We start from the raw sequence: 15141 nt of genomic DNA, 5'->3' as shown, positions 1-15141 counted from the left end.
TCCTGTGTGTGTGTGTGTGTGTGTGTGTGTGTGTGTCGCGCGCATGCGCGCGCGCTGAGGGAATAACTCCCCTCCTAGCCCCAGAACCCGGTGGGCACTCAGCCCCAGCAGCTCGCACGCCCTCACACCCGCGAGACACACACGCACACACAGACACACACACACACACACACACACACACACACACACACACACACGGCCATGCAGTTTTCTCATTGAGCTACCCCGCCACTAAGTCATCAAACCCAAAGCAGGACTGACTGTACACAGGTTTCCTGTACTATGGCTCACGGGCATCTCTCGCGGCACCCCCAGCACCCTAGCTTAGACACCCTCCCAGATTCCCCCCCCAACACCGCATATACAACATATACTTTCCCGGGCACCCTCCCCCACTTTTTCTGGCACTAAACCCGCCGCAAGGCACCGCATGCGAATGATCTTGAGAAATAACTTATCATGATTCTTCTCCACCAGGGACCCTCTCCGGAGCACATCAGGCTCCGGATCTCTGCGGGCGTCCCCTGCCTCTGCCGCCCTCCGGGGCTTAGGGATTGTGGGCTCATCCCATTACTCACCGATTCCCCTTAGCTTCCAGAGCTCGATGGGCAAGTGAGGCGGGCTAGAAAGGTACACGATGCCCGCGCCGCCCGGCTCCTCACGGGCCGCAGCGGCTCATCGCCCCCGCGGGCTGCGGGCCGGCTGCAGCGGCGTCCAAGGCATGACAGTCCGCCGCGGCTGCCGGCCGGAGCTCGTGGATTAGCAGCTGTCAGGGGGCTACCAGGCAGCGCATCTGGAGCTCGATCGCAGGGGCCAGGACGCAAGGAGCGTTGTACAGACCCTCGGCGCCCAGCCAAGGAGCAGGGACTGCCTGAGTGGCCCAGGCAAGGCCCGGAGTCCCGGCCGCCGTCGCCTGGGGATCCCTGAGGGAGGGGCCGGACGGAGAGCAGAGCGGCGCGCCCTGGCGGCTCGGAGGGACCCCGGCGGGGGCTGGCTACTGCGTCGCCCGGGCTTTCCCCGGGCTGGGAGCGCGCGGCTCAGCCTCGCCCGCTGTCACCACCTGAGACGTCTCGGCCTCGCAGCGCGCAGAGGGGACGAGCGTTAGGGCTGGTTTCTGGGCGAGCCTAGAGCTTTGCCCATTAAGCCTCCGCAAGGAGCCAAATCAAAAAGCCAATCTCCAAGCCTCCAAACTCGACGTCACCCTATCAGCTGGGAGACAGCTACACCGAATGACAAGCCGCGCATATTTAGCCTCGCGCACGGAGGGGAGTTTTCCACAGGGCTTCTCGGCGGGCCTGGGACACCAAGCAGGAACCTAACGTGCAGAGAGTCCTGGGAGATCGAATGCGGATGCAAGCCCTACCCGGTAGCCACTAACCCAACCGTTGAGCCTAGAGCTCAGAGCATCGGAGCTGGCTGCAGCTACAGAAGGCGATTCGTCCTGACCTGGATTCCCCGGAGTTGGTAGTCCTGAAGTCCCGGCAGCAGGCAAGAGCTAGGCAAAGGCTTTCCTCTTGTCCTCGGGGAAGACGCCACCGCCCGCAATCCCGAAATTAAGTCCCCTCCAAACACATTGTGGTTTTTAAATATAGCAGAAAACGATTACCCGGGCAAGGTCCACCCAGGCCTAGGGGAGGGAGGACTAGAGGGGGATGGAGGTTGGCAATGTGTGTGTACGGTGGGGTGCTCTTTTTCTCTCCCATTTACTACCCCCCTTCCCTTCTTGGTGCAGAACTCACCCTGTCATTTTCCCAACCCAAGTCAAACAAGAGCTTTGTGAGAGACGTTTGGGTGAGCACTGCTCTGTTGGTTTTGGTGGGTTTTTTTAAGGCTAAAAATAAAAGGGGGCTGCCTTTCAAATTGCTGCTTACTCTGGGCTTGGCGACTGGAGCAGAGATGGTCCTTTGATGCAGCAACAGAACTAGGGTTTGGGGCTTGGCTCCGTAGAAGTGTACACACACAGCCTTAAGTCAGATGCCTGTAATTTCTGCTATATTTGTCACCCGTGGTCCTGGTGGCAGGAGGAGTGGGCAGATATGCCTAAGGATGGGATGGCGTGTCCTCAGCTTATTGGTGTCATCAGACAGCCGTGAAATGAGAGTGGAGACTGGCCCTTTGTATAGACATCAGTGTAAATGGGGCAGAAACTGTTCTCGAAGCTTCTGCTGCCTGAAGCCAAGTATAAGAGGAATCTGATAGCAGCATATCTCTTGAGCAGGGTTGGTGCCAGTGAATTTGGTTGCGTTGATATCATCCTCACAGAAGGCTATGAAATACACGAAATTACTGCTTCCACTTTTCTGTTGACCTTTTGTCTAGAAGAATTTAACTTTCTAAGGTGACATGCAGCAGAGTCAAGGATGGAAAAGGGAGAAACTGGAGTCCTTCTGACAAGCAGCAAGTGTGATACCATAAACAGCATGTACAACCTCCACCTCCCTGATACCAACCAGGGAGAAGCACCTCTTTAACAAGATTTGGTCCAAAGAGACTGTGCGTATAAAAGGTAGAATGCATCTGAATTTGGAAGGAAATATACTCTTTTTGGGGGGCACTCAGTGCAGTGTTCCTTTAGCAAGTCAGGAGGTGATCCTGCCCTGAATTTGGGCTCCTCGTGGACTGCTAGGAATGCTTTCAGACAATTTGTGGGCCTTGAATCTTGGTGATTTTAAGGGCTCAGATTCTGGCATTGTAGGATTTCAATGACTTCAAAGGGTGTGAAGGTTTCATACCCACCAGGCAGCAGGATTGGCCTTGTGCTTGTCTTCATGGAGGAGCAGGGTATCTAAATGGACTGCCGTCAAGAAGAGAGAAATGGACAGATGGTGTACAAACTGGGATAGCTTTTAGGATGGATAACTCTTAGAGATACCTCAAATCTTTTATAAAAGCAAGAGCTTGCTGTGACTCGGAAATTTCCCTGGGATGTGGCAGTGACTGAGTGAAGAGGTCAGAGTAAGGCTGTTTGCAGTGGTACTTAGAACAGTAAAAACCTGAAATCGCCTGAAATTTTTTTCAACAAAGTTCCACACTGCAATGACACAATACTATATAAAATATTGGTGGGTGGGGGATCCTCCACCTTCCAAGTTGAAATGTTGACTGGCTTGTGCAGACAACCACAGATGCTGTTGAGTTCAAAGGTACAAGACTCTGATGCAGCATTCTGTGTATTGACATAGAAAGGTTTCCATGATGTCTGAGAATGAGAAAAAAAAAGTAGGAGGGGGAGGTGAGGAGGAAGGGAGAGATAGGGAAGCAAGGAGACAGAGTGGGAAGAGAGAGAGAGAGAGAGAGAGAGAGAGAGAGAGAGAGAGAGAGAGAGAGAATGTGTAGCTATGCCCTGTCAATATAAATAAACATAAAAAATTTTTAAGTTGTCATTCTTAGGGATGGGGTTTCTAGTGGTATATTTTCTTTTAAGATAAACCTTATTGGGTCATAACTTACATGCAGTCAAACCACCTGTTTCAGGTACCACAGGTTGTTGGTTCTGTGGCACTTTGGATAGTCAGTGTCCCAGCAAAATAAAGGCTTGCTTCTAAGGTGCTATTGAGAGGTGAGAGGTGATAATGGGTGGAGGATTCGTAGGGAGCCTTTAGGTCATTAGAGATGAACTCTAATGGGAGGGGAAGGCTGGAAAATATCAAATTTAATGACAGCCTGTCTCCCACTATTTGATCATTTACTCCTGGGCGTGCTAGAACCGAAGGGGGAGTATCACAGGATAGTAAGCACACACGCTCTTTACTGCTCTCTATTGTCAGCAACAGCAGCCTTGGGAGCTTCCTGATCAACAGAAAAGTTAAGTTCTGCAACCCAGCCTTAGAGCTTAAAGGGGGAAAGTCAGACTCTCACTATGAATCTGAATTGTGCTCCTCAAAATTCATATTGAAGCCTTAACCACCACTGCCTTATTTAGAATGTGGTGGTTTAGGGCGCTGGAGAGAGGACTCGGTTTGTGAAGTGCTTGCTACGTAAGAGTGAGTTTGGGTGACAGCATCTCTGTAAATTGTATGTGTCAGTAGATATTTGTAATCCCAGCACTGGGGAGGCAGAGACAGGAAGATGATCGGCCAGTCTCAAGCTTCAGGTTCAATGAGAGACCCTGCCTCAAATAAGACAGAAATTGAGAAAGACACCTGACATCATCTACCTCTGATCTCTATGCATACACGCTTGCATACTACATGTGCACGCATGTGCACCTGGAAGCGTCTAGCCTCTGTACAATCTTATCTCGGCCTAGAATGTTTTCAGCCTCTGAGACTTGCTGGTGAATAAGCTCACCCCTTCCTAGTTCTTTCTGATCTCTGACTGGCTGGTTCAACTCAGCTGTTCTGGCTCAAACTCCTCTCACTCAATCTTCTGGGTTCCTAAAGGAAAGACACACACACACACACACACACACACACACACACACACACACACAGCCTTTGTATTTTGATATGCTTAAAACAGCCCAATGGCTGGACCGCTTCCTAACCTCCACATGGCTAAGCCACCTCCCTCCAGTATTCCCAAATTGTTACTTACTAAATCTCTATTCCATCTCTGCTGCCCTGGACTCAGTTGGGAAGCCCTCTTGGGGCTGCTCTCCATATCGTATGTTCTCTGTTCTACACCTTCTTAAGCATGGTGTCTCCTCTCCTCCACCTCTCCTGGCATGGCAGATCTCCTCCTTCCTCTCTTCCTTGGTCCCTCACCCAAGAATCCTGAAGGTCCCACCTCAGTTTGCCCTGCCTAGCCATTGGCTCTCAGCAGCTTTATTTACCAGTCAGAACCAGCTGGAGGCAAGGTCCCTCAGTGTCTCGTGTGCGGATTCTCATGCAAACAATTTTAGGGACCCAAATTAACACAATACAAGCAGCCACATACAGTCTCCATGTCCAAGGAATGAACACTTCAAGGTTTTCAGTGTTTACTACTGTCAAATTTAGTGGACAAATGGCAGTGTATAGCTATGTATAAAATATATTGTCTCAATATGTGGATATATTATGAAAAGATCAATTCAGGCTAATTATCATATCCATCACCCCCCAAACATCTCTTATTTCTTTGTGGTGGAAACATTAACTCTTCCCTTCAGCTGTTTGGGGGCCATCCCCAGCACATTGTGATTACTGTTCCCTGTCAACACGACATCATGCAGTGAAACAGTGAAAGAAATTTCTCTTCTCCTCACTGAACCCTTAATACTGTTTCACACCACTCTATATCATATCTGGTTTCCAGGTTAGTGTCATTCTTTTAACTACCAAGTACAAGGCCACTGGGTCTCCTGGTTCATAAATGTATCATTCATTGACAATGGCAGTTTTCACCTGTCTATTCTGATTCACATGCCAGCTCTCCCACAGTATTTTGTCACATTTTTGCCAATGACAGTCTACTTAATTTTAGCTCTTCTGGTAGGTGTATACTTAACTTTATTCTACGGTTTTAATTACATTATCCTAGTGGCTATTAAAGTGGAAATATTCTCACGCATGAACTGTCTCTTATGTATACTTTTTGCGGCGTGTCCATGAATCTGTGGTTTAATTTCCTGGGAGGCGGTGTTTCCCTTGCTGCAGTGTGTCTAGTCTTTGCACATTCTAGGTCCAACTTTTGGTTTTCTTGGCAGAAGGGCCAAAGCACTGAGACACACCCCCAGCCCCCTGGATGAGACTCTTCTTGCCACAGTTTGCATATTGCAGATACCCCCTCACAGTCTGCTACTTCCCTTTTCACTCTCCGTGTTAAATCTTTAGATGAGCAATAGTTCTTGCTTTTTAACAGATTTTATCTAGATGGAGCTCAGGAAGTCTTATAAAGAGTTGGGGGAAGGATTGAGGAACCCGGAGGGGACATATACTCTATAAGAAGACCAGCGTGGACCCTTGGGGTCTCCCAGAGACTGAACCACCAACCAAAGAGCATACATGGGGTGGACCTAGTCCCCCTGCACATATGTAGCAGATGTACAGTTTGGTGTTCACGTGAGTTGAGTCCCCCAACAACTGAAGAGGGGGACTGTTACCTGCCTGTGGATCCTGTTTCCCTAACTGGGCTACCATGCCTGGCCTCAGTGGGAGAGGATGTGCTTAGTCCTGCAGTGACACTTGAGGTGCCAGGTAGGTTGGTACTCAGGGAGGACTTTCTGGTTCTCAGAGGTGAAGGGGAGGGAGGACGGAGAGAAGGACCATGTGAGGAGGACTGGGAGGAGGGCTATGATGAGGATGTAAAGTGAATAAACAAATTAATGGAAACAAAACAAAACCACCAAATTACGTATATCACGACGTTCTTATTTTCAGTGCTTTCTGGTTGCTGTTTGTATATCTGAGACTGTGAAGGGATTATTCTGGGTTAGAGTTTTGGACTCATACAATTTAGATCTCAACTGAGCCAGAAAGTAACTATAGGCATAAATTTTTTACAACCTACTTTTAATAAGGGTCTCCTTTAGCTCACCACCCAGCAGATAGGTAGTAGAAGAGAAAAGTTGTTAGGATATGGGGGGAGTGGACCTGTTCGGCAATAGTTCTTCGAAGGCGAGCGCAATCTTCTTGGGCAGCAGTTCAGTCCTGCGCTCCTCTCTCATTGTCTGGTAGGGTCATATTAATACTCCTTCATCTAGGACTTTCACGTGTTTGCTGTATCCAAACATCCTTTCACCAGTGTCTGCTTTAGGAAAACATTCTTTCACTTATTTGCTTTATCAAGACGTCCTTTCAACATGTGTGCCCCAGAAAAACATCATTTGACATAACTGACTTCCCAAAGATCTAGAAGTTTTCACTTCAGCTAACCTTTATACCAAAGGTGCTTGTAAAGTAGACTAGGACGCTCAGCACAGCTTTCATGCTGTGTTTGTGTATTTGATGTGAGGCAGGAGTGAAATGTTATCTTTTTTTCCCTGAACAAATATTCATATAGTTAAAAAGATTCCATTGAAATTATTGAAAAGAATCCATTTCACCTGACATGTCCCTTTGATATAAGTTTTCGTGTGTATGTGTCTGTTGTGGACTGTTTTATTGCCTTATTTTCTGCTTTTATAACCATACTATTCTGTTTTATGTATTAAAACTCATCTTAAAATATTAGTGCCGATGACAGGAGTAGTGTTTGCTGTGTTCTTCTTCATGAATACCTGGGTTGCACATATGTTTTAGAATTTAGTCAGTCCTCAGAAGAACATCTCCTGGGAGGTTAGTCAAAATTGACTTAAATCTGTAGGTCAATTTGGAGGGCGTTGACATATCTATGTTACTGAGTCTTCCAACACAGGAACATGAGATGTGTATCTGTTCTGGCCTTCCACTCCGAATGATATCTTAAACTCCAGGGTACACAGGCCATACACATGTTTATTTGCATTTGTCCTCATGTATTCAGTTTTATGGTGCCAAATGAATGCTATTTTTCCTTCTATTTCTGGTTGAACAAAATTTAATGCTAAACTGATTTTGTACAATGCAAATAAAATTAGTTGTTGCTGATCTTGTTTATGGTGATATTAAGTTTACTTTTAATGGCATAAATATCTGTAGCTGTTTTACTCTTTCTTTCTTTCTTTCTTTTTTATGTACCTGTGGTTACAGGTTTCTTTCTTTGGAATCTTTTATTTTTTTCCACTGATTAGGACTTAAAATAGAAGTGGTCACAGCAGGAGTTTCTGCTTTTTTCTTGAGCTCGGTGAAAGTAATATCAATCCTGTCTCATTAACCGTGATGTTCCAGTTTGTGCCCTATAGAAAAATTTTGGAGGAGCAGAATTTCTCTCCTCAGTTTCTTGAGGTTTCTTTTCACTGTTTTGGTTTAAAGTCACGAATGTGAATGTGTGTTAAACATTAGCAAATGCTCCTCTAAACCATTTATAGAGATGCTGTGTGAGATATCTCCTTACTCTCCTAAGTGCTTACTTTCTATGATGTCATCCTAACATTCCTGGAATAATCACACTGCTGTGTTCTGTTGTCCCTTTAAATGTATTGCTCAATTTCATTTGCTTGTAATTTGTTAATTTCTTTGTCTACATTCAAATCCAAGACTGGCCTACTCTTTTCTGTTCTATTTACTTTGATATCAAGGTTTTTAGCTTTATCGAGTGAGCTAAGATGTACCCCCTCTTCTTTATACTTTGGAAGAACTTACAGAATGTTGAGGAAGCCAGTGTGAGCTTCTTCTTGTGTTTGCTTATTTTTGTTTATTTGTTTTGTTTTGAGATAGAGTCTCACTCTGTAGCTCTGGGTGGCCTGGAATTTATTATGTAGACCATGCTGGCCTTGAACTTTCAAAGAACTGTCTGCTTCTGCCTTCCCAGTGGTGGGATTTAAAATGAGTGCCCTCATGCTCACACATCCCAGCAGTGAGAGTTGGGAAGCCGCCTTGGGTTACATATCATAACCCTGCCTCAAAATAAAAAAATAAATAAATAAATAAAACAACACAACAAAAAATAAAGAAGTTAAAAAGAAGATGTATTATCTTGTTTGGGAGGCTGGAAGTTCAACATGGTTTCACTGGACTGAAACTAAGGTATAACACATGTTGTGGGAAAAATCATTTCTTTACCTTTTCAGGCTTCTATGGGCCTCATATTTGGCTCACAGGACCAATATAGCAGCATTGCATTTAAATTTAAGGTACATGTACATTCACTATCTTTTATTTCAGAGTAGTAGGTTGTGTTTTTCAAGGAATTTGTCTGTTTCACATGTAGTTAAGTTAACTGGCACTATATTGTAATAGATTCTTTTATAATTAATTTTGTAAACTAGTATATAAAATAACGGATTTCATCATACATTTTCATACATATGTGTCATCATCCTTTGCTCTTATTTGTTCTCTACCTCCCATGCTCCCTCCTTTTTTCCAGCTAGTTCCATTTCCTCTCCCAGATAGTTCTCCCTCTCCTTCCCTCTCTCCCTCCATCCTTCCCTCTCTCCCTTTCTTCCCTCTCTCCCTCCCTGTCTCCCTCTTTCCATCCCTCCCTCCTTCTCTTCCTCCCTCCCTCCCCCTCCTTCCTCACTCTCCTCTCTCCCACCCTCCCTCCCTTTCCTCTCTCCCTTTCATCTTTTTTCTTTCTTTCTGGAACAGTGTCTTTCTACACATAACCCTGGCTGTCTGAGAACTCACTCTGTAGACCAGGCTGGCCTTGAACTCTGCCTCGGAGGGCTGGGATCAAAGGCATATGCCGCCACTTCTGGCCTCACTTCTGCTTTCTTAGTGTATCATTACTCGGTTTCTCATCTCACTTAAAATCCCACCCTCCCATCTCGTGACACCCTTTTCAATGTCATAAGCTCATCACACATACATAAATACACAGGGACACGTGTGAGTAAATACCGTTTTAAATCTAGGTTTCACAGGAGAGAAAACAAACACTGTTTTTCTGAGTCTCGATTATTCAATGAACACAATGATTTCCAGTTGCTTCTATTTTTCTGCAAATGTCATCCCATTTTTTTTTTGTGGCTACACACAACTACGTTGTGTATATATACCTTGTTTTCTTTATCCATTCATCCATTGTTAGACATTGAGGCTTCTCATATCTTTAGTTTTACCAGGCACTGATTTCCACAGAGGTCACCCACAATTACCTACCTAACTGTAGTGAACAAGGGCCCCCTTTCCCCTCCAGTTCTCAATAGAGCTTCTTTTCCTTTTAAATTATTCTTTGCGTATATGTGTTTTCCTGCAGCTGTGTTCGTGCACCACATGTGTGCCTGATGACCATAGAGGCCAGGAGAGGGTGTCAGATCTGGAGTTACAGATGGTTTTGAGACACCATGTGGATGCTGAAAATCAAACCAGGGTCCTTGGGAAAAGCAGTTTTACCTGCTCAACCATCTCTCCAGGCCCCTTATTTCTTTTTGTTTGGTTGCTTTTTTCGGTTTTGATGATAGCTATTTTGACCTGAGGAGAGATGGAATTTACAAGAATTTTTAATTTACATTTCCCTGATGGCTAAAGATATTGGACATTTAAAAAAATAATTTCAGTCTATTGGCCTATGTGTTGATTGAATGGTTTGGCAGTTTGGTATTCTTGATATATCCTGTGTATGAATCCCCCTGTTTGATATGTAGCTGGAAAACATTTTTCCTATTTGTAGGCTGTCTCTTGTCTGCTGGTGAATCCCTCTGCTGTGAAGCATTTGAATCTCATTCAATCCCTTCTGTAAGTCTGGGTATTATTCCAAGTGCTATTGGAATCCATTTCAGAAAACCTATGCCTGTGTCTCTGTCTGTGTCTGTGTCTGTGTGTCTGTGTGTCTGTGTCTGTCTGTGTCTGTGCCTGTGTCTCTGTGTCTGTGCCTGAATCTGTGTCTGTGCCTGAGCCTGAGCCTGTGCCTGTGTCTGTGCCTGTGCCTGTGCCTGTGTCTGTGCCTGAGCCTGTGCCTGTGCGACTGTGCCTGTGCCTGTGCCTGTGCCTGTGCCTGTGCCTGTGCGACTGTGCCTGTGCGACTGTGCCTGTGCCTGTGCCTGTGGACTGTGACTGTGCCTGTGCCTGTGCCTGTGCCTGTGCCTGTGCCTGACTGTGACTGTGCTTGTGCCTGTGTCTGTGCAGTGTCTGTGCCTGAGTCTGAGCCTGTGTCTGTGCTGGTGTCTCTGTGCCTGTGTCTGTGTCTGCACCTGCGTCTGAGCCTGTGTCTGTGCCTGAGTCTGAGCCTGTGCCTGAGCCTGTGCCTGTGTCTGTGCCAGTGTCTGTGTCTGTGTGTTTGTGTCTGTGTCTGTATCTGTGTCTGTGTCTGTGTGTCTGTGTCTGTGTCTGTGTCTGTCTGTGTCTGTCTGTGTCTGTCTGTGTCTGTGTGTCTGTGTGTCTGTGTCTGTGTCTGTGTGTCTGTGTCTGTCTGTGTCTGTGTCTGTGTGTCTGTCTGTGTCTGTGTCTGTCTGTGTCTGTGTGTCTGTGTGTCTGTGTCTGTGTCTGTCTGTGTCTGTGTCTGTCTGTGCCTGTGCCTGTGCCTGTGCCTGTGCCTGTGCCTGTGCCTGTGCCTGTGCCTGTGCCTGTGTCTGTGCCTGAGTCTGTGCCTGTGCCTGTGTCTGTGCCTGAGTCTGTGCCTGAGTCTGTGTGTACCTGTGCCATGCCCGTGGCCGAGCCCGAGCCCGAGCCCGAGCCCGAGCCCGAGCCCGAGCCCGAGCCCGAGCCCGAGCCCGAGCCCGAGCCCGAGCCCGAGCCCGAGCCTATATATTGAACTGTATTGCCCTACATTTGCTCCTGGCAGATTCAAAGTTTCAGGTCCGACATAAAAGACTTTGATTCCATTTTGATTCTTTTCACATATGGGAATCTCTTCAACCATTTGTTGAGGAGATTTTTCTTTTCCCAGTTGTATGTTTCTGGCATCTTTGTCAAAGACTTGTTGTCTGTAACTGTATGGGTTTATTTCTAGGCCCATCTATTTTATCCATTTATATTTCTCCTTTTGTGATAGTGCCATGCTGTTTTTGTTAAAATAGCTCTAGAACATAATCAGATGCTCTAATGCCTTGAGCATTGGTCATTCTGCTAAGGACTACTTTGGACATTCAGGGCCTTTTATGCTTACATAAGAATTTTAGGACTTAACCCCCCATCCTAATTTTTGCGAAAATTGTAAGAGCTGCATCAAAGACAGATAGATAGATAGACAGATAGATGATAGATAGATACATAATAGATAGATACATAGATAGATGATAGATAAATAGATAGATACATAGATGATAGATAGATAGATAGATAGATGATAGATAGATACATAGATAGATACATAGATAGATGATAGATAGATAGATGATAGATAGATAGATAGATAGATAGATGATAGATAGATATATAGATAGATGATAGATAGATACATAGATAGATGATAGATAGATAGATAGATAGATACATAGATAGATGATAGATAGATAAATAGATACATAGATAGATGATAGATAGATAAATAGATAGATGATAGATAGATAGATAGATAGATAGATAGATAGAAGAACAGACAGATTGCCTTCAGTAATGCACCTATTTCCTTAATATTAACCCCACCCATCCATGAACACAGGATGTCTTTCTTTTAGTACCTTTCTTCAGTATCTAAAGTTTTCAGTGTTGGAAGAGGTATCCCACTTCCTTGATTATGTTTATTACTGGGCTTTTTTTAAATAAAACTTTTGCAAATCACACTTTCCCTTGATTTCTTTGCCAGAAGGCTCGCCATTGGTATAAAAGCTACTGATTTCTGTATCCCCCTACCCTACTGAAAGTGTTTATCAGACCTAAGAATTCTCCAATAGTGTCCTTAGGGTCATGTCATGTGAAAATAGACATGTTGACTTCTCCCTTTTCTAGCTTTTGTTTGCTTATCTTGTCTTATTGGTCTAAGGCTGTGGGTGCTTATTGAGTAACAATGAAGACAGGACACATGCCCTTCTCATTCTAGATTCTAGAGTCCGTGTTCCCAGTTTTCCCTAGTTAGTATAATGTTAGCTATGTTTGGCATATAGCCTTTATTATGTTGAGGTATATTTCTTCTATTTATTTTTTTTCAAGGTGTCTGTCATGATGAGACATTTAGTTTTGTCAAGGCCTTTTCTCATTGTCTGGGATGATCATGTGATTTTTGTCCATTGTGTTTGTTCATTGCTGAATTTCACTTATTTTTTGTTGTTTTTTTTGAAATTATAACTTCATCTTGATAATAATTATACAGATTTCTACCAATAGGTTATGGCTATGCAATAAGTCCTAGCTAATCCTCCCTGTTCCAACAAAACCACTACTTTTCCCTAGAAAGACAGACCATTATTAACCACATTAGTCCCCAAGCCCAGGGAATAGGGGCACTGACTCTTCTTTAACTTCTTCAAGCTGATTACGGGCGTTGAGATATTAGAAGAGGGGTGGGGGTGGGGAAGAGTAAGTTGATAAGCCTCTGACACTGTGTCTTCACTGAATCCAGACGGAATTCCAGGACATCAGAGGTTTGGGCAGGTCTGCTCAGTATGCTTGATGAGTAGATACACCAAGGCTGTGTATTCTGCAATATACAATTCTCAGAACAAGTTTTATTATCAAGAAAAAAAATTTTCCCCCCTAGGGGGCTGACATTTTTTTAAAGACATTGGTTCTAACAACTTTTCTTTTTCCCCCCCTTTTAAAATTGGTTGTAATATTTACATTTCATATTTTATCCCCTTACCCCACTTCCTCCCACCACCCAGAAACCTCCTATCCCATCGCCCTCCTCATGCTTCTATGAGGCAGTGACTGCACCTACCCCCCCACTATCCCCTCCCCACCCTCTCTTTCCCCCCCACTCTGTGTTTATTTTTTTTTATGGGACCAAGAAACTCCTTTTCCACCTATGCCAGACAAGGCCATTCTCCCCTGCATATAACCGCTGGAGTCTTGGGTCCCTCCCTATGTGTTCCCTGGCTGGTGGTTTAGACCCTGGGGGGCTCTGGTTGTTTGGTATTGTTGCTTTCCTCCTGGGGTCACAAACCCTTTCTGCTCCTTCAGTCCTCTCTCTAAGTTCTCCATTGGGAAACCCCTGATCATATCAGTGGTTAACTGTGAGCATCGTCCTCTGAGTGTGTTAGTCTTTGGCAGACCTCTAAGGGGACAGCTATATCATGTTCCTCAGATTATGCACTTCCAGCCATCCACAACAGTGTTTAGCTTAGGTGGCTGTACATGGGATGAATACCCAGGTGGAATGGTCTCCTGATGGCCCCTCCTTCAGTTTCTGTCCCATGTTTTGTTTCCATATTTGCTCCCTTGAGCATTTTTGTTACTCGTTCTAAGTAGAACTGAGGCATCCCCTCTTGGTCTTCCTTCTTCATGAGCTTCATGTGGTCTGTGGGTCGAGTCTTCGCTAATCCTAGCTTTTGGGCTAACATCTGCTTAACAGTGAGTAAATACCCTGTGTGTTCTTTTGGGATTGGGTTAACTCACTCAAGATGATAATTTCTAGATCCATCCATTTACCTAAAAATTTCTCGAATTCATTATTTTCAATATCTGAGTAATACTCCATTGTGTAGATGTACCACATTTTTTGTATCCTCTGTTGAGGGACATCTTGGTTCTTTCCAGCTTCTGGCTATTATAAATAAGGCTGCTATGAACATAGTGGAGCATATGTCTTTATTATATGTTGGAGCATCTTCTGGGTATATGCCCAGGAGTGCTAGAGCTGGATCCTCAGGTAATGCTATGTCCAGCTTTCTGAGGAACCGCCAGACTGATTTCCAGAGTGATTGTACCAGCTTGCAATCCCACCAACAATGGAGGAGTGTTCCTCTTTCTCCACATCCTCACCAGCATCTACTATCACCTGAGTTTTTGATCTTATCCATTCTGATTGGTGTGAGGTGGTATCTCAGGGTTGTTTTGATTTGCATTTCCCTGATGACTAAGGATGTAGAGCATTTCTTAAGGTGTTTCTCAGCCATTCGAGTTTCCGCTGTTGAGAATTCTTTGTTTAGCTTTGTACCCCATTTTTTAATAGGGTTATATGGTTGTCTGGAGTATAATTTCTTGAGTTCTTTGTATATCTTGGATATTAGCCCTCTATCGGATGTAGGATTGGTTAAGATCTTTTCCCAATCTGTTGGTTGCTGATTTGTCTTATTGACAATGTCCTTTGCCTTACAGAAGCTTTGCAATTTGATGAGGTCCCATTTGTCAATTCTTGATCTTAGAGCATAAGCCATTGGTGTTCTGTTCAGGAACTTTTCCCCTGTGCCTTTCTTTCTTCGAGGGTCTTTCTCACCTTTTCTTCTATTAGTTTCAGTGTATCTGGTTTTAAGTGAAGGTCTTTTATCCACTTGGATTTGAGCTTTGTACAAGGAGATATGAATGGATCGATTTGCATCCTTTTACATGTTGACCTCCAGTTGAACCAGCACCATTTGCTGAAAATGCTATTCGTTTTCCACTGGATGATTTTAGCTCCTTTGTCAAAGATCAAGTGTCCATAGGTATGTGGGCTCATTTCTGAATCTTCAGTTCTATTCCATTGATCTTTATGCCTGTCTCTGTACCAATACCATGCAGTTTTTATTACTATTGCCTTGTAGTATAGGTTGATGTCAGGGATGGTGATTCCCCCAGAAGTTCTTTTGTTGAGAATAGTTCTCGATATCCTGGGTTTTTT

General features: G+C 44.7%; 1 protein-coding gene across 7 annotated transcripts in view; it reads right to left on the bottom strand.

Annotated features, from left to right (window-relative positions):
* The window catches only part of Slc8a3 (solute carrier family 8 member A3), a 134668-nt gene extending 129181 nt beyond the window's left edge, over positions 1–5487 (bottom strand). For all 7 annotated transcript variants that reach the window (XM_076921811.1, XM_076921814.1, XM_076921813.1 and 4 more), the window contains exon 1: positions 579–5487. The gene's annotated coding sequence lies outside the window, so the exon portion shown is untranslated. The remainder of the gene's footprint in view (positions 1–578) is intronic.
* Positions 5488–15141: the final 9654 nt, after the last annotated feature.

Source organism: Arvicanthis niloticus, chromosome 23 (assembly GCF_011762505.2).
Source record: "Arvicanthis niloticus isolate mArvNil1 chromosome 23, mArvNil1.pat.X, whole genome shotgun sequence".
Lineage (NCBI taxonomy): Eukaryota > Metazoa > Chordata > Mammalia > Rodentia > Muridae > Arvicanthis > Arvicanthis niloticus.
The sequence above is the reverse complement of the archived record's forward strand: the minus strand, read 5'-3'. Positions and strand labels throughout refer to the sequence as shown.